The 4956-nt window shown below is 32.5% G+C and overlaps 1 long non-coding RNA gene across 1 annotated transcript; it reads left to right on the plus strand.

Moving 5' to 3' along the window:
- The first annotated feature begins 586 nt into the window (after positions 1–586).
- LOC133833858 (uncharacterized) lies at positions 587–1304 on the plus strand. The gene is made up of 4 exons (XR_009893175.1): positions 587–636; positions 739–856; positions 958–995; positions 1234–1304. It is a non-coding gene; the product is annotated as an uncharacterized LOC133833858 (long non-coding RNA).
- The last annotated feature ends 3652 nt before the right edge of the window (positions 1305–4956 follow it).

A 4956-nucleotide genomic window follows, 5' to 3' on the forward strand; every position in this document is an offset into this window, starting at 1 on the left:
TTACTATGTTTTTGGTTTAAGATTTTTTTTTATTAGAGATTAGATGACATAAATTCTTTACATTTGAGTGTTTGTAATCGCTTTGATAGGTGGTAATTTTGATTTTACCCAAACTGTAATGGATGTTGTCTATTGCAGATATTAAGACAGTCGTAAAAAATAAAGTTCCTCTTGTACGGTCATCAACTCTTAACTGGGTAACATTCTGTATTGAAACAAGTAACAAGGCTATTATTTTAAAGGTGCACAAGGACTATGTGCCTATCCTTATGGAGGTAAGTGCATTTATGTTTGTAGTTGTAATATATTTCATATTTTTGAACAATCAGTTGAGTAAAATGTGGTAAACATTGCTTATTCCCATTTATTTTAGAAGACAGCTTCAGTACTGGTTTTGATGAGTTTAGAGCACTAATTCATGGTTTGGTGCTCTTACTTTCTAATTTGTTATCTAGAAGACAAAGGGAAATAAAAAAATAATGGTGCAACCTATTTTTGACCATGGATTATCCTGTTCATGGTGTTTCATGGACTCTCTTATCTATATTATCGTTTCTTACTTTTTCACAGTGCCTCAATGATAGGACTACAGATGTGAGGGATGCAGCCTTTTCAGCTTTGGCAGCGATAGCTAAGGTATCGTTTTATTTATTTATCAATTTTGTGCTTTTGCTGCTTAATTCTGAATTTTGATTATTGATGGTATGGATTTATTTCTTCTTTGCCCATTTTATTTAGTTGGTTGGTATGAGACCCTTGGAGCGGTCACTTGAGAAACTTGATGATGTTAGAAGAAAGAAGCTTTCTGAAATGATTTCAGGTTCTGAAGGTGGCACATCCACCAATACAAGCTCAGGTTTGTAATAACTTTATAGCATCAGTTCTTATATCACTAATTTGTTCAACATTCTTGTGAGATTTAGAACCTTGTGTGCATACTTATTGTTGTGTGAGCAGCAGTCCAAGCTTATGGTGCAACCGCATCCTCTCATGAGGTGAGTTATTTCTTATATAATGGATTTATGGAAGTTAAAGAACAATGCTATGTTGAGAGGTTTCATGTAATGTTGCTATGTTACACGCTTTTAGTTAATATTCTTCTAGATTACAAAGTTATTTGGTCAATAAACATGATTTTGCCACCTACTGGCGTGTATTTTTTTGTTTGTTAAGAATGATCCTTGAGACCTCCAACGAGAAAGGATAATTATGTACGTCTTTAATGTATACAAGCATCAGATGCTTCATTTGTTAAAAAGTCAGCAGCAAGCATGCTTAGTGGGAAGAGGCCTGTTGAAGCAGCTGTGAGTTCTTGACACAGTTAATTATTTTTGTTCATAGGTTGTTGAAGTTATTTTGATCTTGATATCTTGTGATTGATGATATTTTCTATCAGCCTACCAACAAAAAAGGGGCTTCTGCTAAAGGGGGTGTGAGTAAGAAGAGTGATGCACCTGCACAGACAAAATCCTCTAAATCTGCTGAAACACCCGAAGATGTTGAGGTAGAGTGGTACACACTTATTGATATGTGAGTTGTCTAATTTTTACTTCAAATTCAACATCTTTTTGTCTCACTGTTTTTCTGAATATTTGCAGCCATCTGAAATGGGTCTTGAAGAGATTGAAAGCAAATTGGGTTCTCTTGTACAAGCAGATACTATTTCCCAATTGAAGAGTGCTGTGTGGAAGGAATGGCTTAAAGGTTTGTTATAATGATACTGATTTGTTTAATAAAAAATTAGGTGATTTTTTATTTATTTAATTGTGATTGTTTCCTATTGGTTATGCAATCACACTAGGCATGGCTTCTACCTTTAATGTCTATCCATTTCACTATATATTATTTATATTTTGAAAAGAAACTATACTTGAATTTTTGACGAAATAATACAAGGGGAGTGTGATATTAGTGTGCATACAATAACATTACAAATGTAAAATAAAACTCCACTACCATACCAAGTCTTAAAACGAAATATCATTGAACTCTTATGCATCATATAACTGAATGGTGATGCAAAATATCTATAAACCTTCCTCAACATCTGCAAAGATTCTTCTGCCATGTTCCAGCCATATAGCTCAGTAGATAGCCATTGTTACAAAAATATACATCTTTAACCTCTTGTCACCTGGAACAACATATCCCAAGAGATCGGAGCAATGTTGTGGCTTAGCTCACTGCTATTTTAAACTCTCTTTATAACTTAGACCACAGCAATATAGAAAAATTATAATGCAGAAACAAGTGATCTACTAACTCTGGCCTTTTTGCATAAAACACATCATTTAGGACACAAAACTTAGTTGGCCTCCTTTTCGTAGCACCTCATGTACACCGAGACACCATGAAAGCAGTAACTATACAAAAATATTACTTTTGATGGTACTGAGCTTTTCCAGATACTTTACATTAAAGAATTGGTAGAACAGTGTAATATATTTCTTAGATAAAAGCCTTATGGGAGTGGAATTGATATATCTTTTTGGATTCTTTAGTTTCTATTTACTTAAAATGACTTTTTTTTGCAGCAATATCTTCATTTAAACAACAAGTGGAAGGTTTATCAGACCTAGACAACTAGGTTGAGTTATTGATTCATTTACTGTGTGCTGTCCCTAGCTGGAGTGAGAAAAATGTCAAGGTATTTAAAGGTTTCATTGCTGCAGATATCTATCTTTTTTACCTTTGTGGATATTTTTGGCTGTGAAGATAGTTATTTAAGGCATGGAGTTTGAATAATGCAGGTTCAGTAGCAGGTTATTGAAGTTGTTACTTTCATAGCCTCTTCGTCAACCAAATTTCCTAAGAAGTGTGTAGTGCTTATCCTTCTGGGTAAGTGTTCCTTGGTTTTGGTTGATCATAAGTTTGGAGCTGGGATTTGTTTGCTTAAAACTATGTGATCTCTTTTGCACGGGTATTTGGCTTCTTAGTTGTTTGGTGGTTGATTAGATAGTTCCTTATTTTTGCTTGTCATTATTCCTGAATTGACAGGTATAAGTGAGCGTGTCGCTGACATTAAGACTCGTGCTCATGCCATGAAGTGCCTTACTACTTTTTGTGAAGCCGTAGGTCCTGGATTTATTTTTGAAAGAGTAAGTCTTACATTTAAATCATTTCTGTAGAGAAGTTTGTTTGCACTTCTCTTGTGAACTTTTGAAGCAGGGATGAAACATATTAGGTTCTAAATTGATTGGAACTTGTATTTCTTTTCTTTGATTGTTTTTTTCATTTTTTATAATCCACTAAAAGTCAAGGAATTTTGTGGTTAATATTGTTAATGATCTGATATAGCTATGAGATCTGAGGGCTCTCTAATAATACATTTGTTACATTTAATGGGTTGTTCTTGTTACTTCTATAATGAATTTGTGTTTCCTCAGTGGTTGTTCACATCCATTACAGATCCTTAGATCATGTATAACTTGACTTTGCTGATTTGTGATGACATTTTTACCGTGTCAACATCTTCACTGAGATGGTTCCTGGTCGCAATCCTTATGCTCTCTTCCTCACTCCTATACTCTTGAAAAATCATATGTAATGTCGAACTAAACTTAATCCATGATTAGTAACTAATGATGTCTACAATATAACTTATGTACTGATTTTTTATTTGTAAGTTGTAAAGTTGATCTTACAGTATTTTCCTTTTTAAAAATTCATTACTTGAATCAGGAGAATTGTAAAATCTTATTTCATGTGAATTGTTTTGAACAAGTGAACGAGTTGAATTGTTGAACTAAATTCAATCTGTGTATAGCTTAGTAAAATGTATTTGTCTATGTTCTTGTTTTAATGTTGAGGATTGTAGTTTCATTAGCCCAATAATGAAAATAGTAGTAGTTTCAATTAGGTCCATGATTTTTCATCATAACCGTTTCCATCTTTAGATGGTAACAAGATGATCTTTTTTCTGGCAGTAACTTGGTTGGCAACAACTTTACAATGAATGGCTCAAACAACAGGTAGTTTTCCTCAGTATTTTAGAATAGCTTCCTTCATTTTTGCTCTTATTTGTACTGCACTTAATAAATATGTTTCAAGTGTCTTATTTTTTCTCTTATTTGTATGTTAAGTTACTATCTTATTTTTGGAAGACTTATCCCCCTTTTTTTTTCTCTGTCTCTTTTCCTTTTGCTCAGTCTTTATAAGGCTCCATGCAATGGTTTGAAGGAAATCTTGTGTTGAAGCTATTGTCTCCTAATAAAAGTTGCAATTCGTTCTATTGTTCTTTATGTTTTATTCTATTATAAATATTTTATTATGGGTGACTTGCTAATGTTGTTAAATGTGTCATCTTACAAGTTAGATTTTTTTCTTGTTCTTTTGCATAATACATATGGTTAAATGATAGGCTCTATGGAGCATATTAGGCTCTATAGTTATCTGTGCTATTTTTTAGTTTTTTCTACTGTTATTTAAATCTATTAGATAATTTGTGCCAAATTCTGGATTGGCTTGTTTTGCTTGCTGAAACTAGTTTAATATATTTGCTATATCTTTATATGCTTGCTATCGTAATTTTTATGTTGCTGACTATTATTTTAATATGCTTGTTGTCTATATATGTATATAAGAAACTAGTTTTATGGCTCTTTTGCTGATTTAAACTTTGTTTATTGTTTTATTGCGATAAGCTTTGGAGAGATAATAGATAATGTGTGAAACTTGATGTATTGCTTGTACTCTTTTGAATCTTTTCTTGGTCTATATATTTCCTCTAGTTTTCTTTGTTATTCTTTGGATTTAGCCGATATAAATGGTGAATCCTTGTGTTGTCCTTATTGACACTTTGCAAACAATAGCTTAAAAGTTGCTTTTTCTCTTTTGGATAATTATCTATCAACACTGGTAGATAATTTTGGGTTATGATGAATCTACACTACATATATATAATATGGCCAAATGTGTTAAGTACTTCTACATATCTAAGCTTATGCTTTCTACATA

Source organism: Humulus lupulus, chromosome 5, assembly GCF_963169125.1.
Source record: "Humulus lupulus chromosome 5, drHumLupu1.1, whole genome shotgun sequence".
Lineage (NCBI taxonomy): Eukaryota > Viridiplantae > Streptophyta > Magnoliopsida > Rosales > Cannabaceae > Humulus > Humulus lupulus.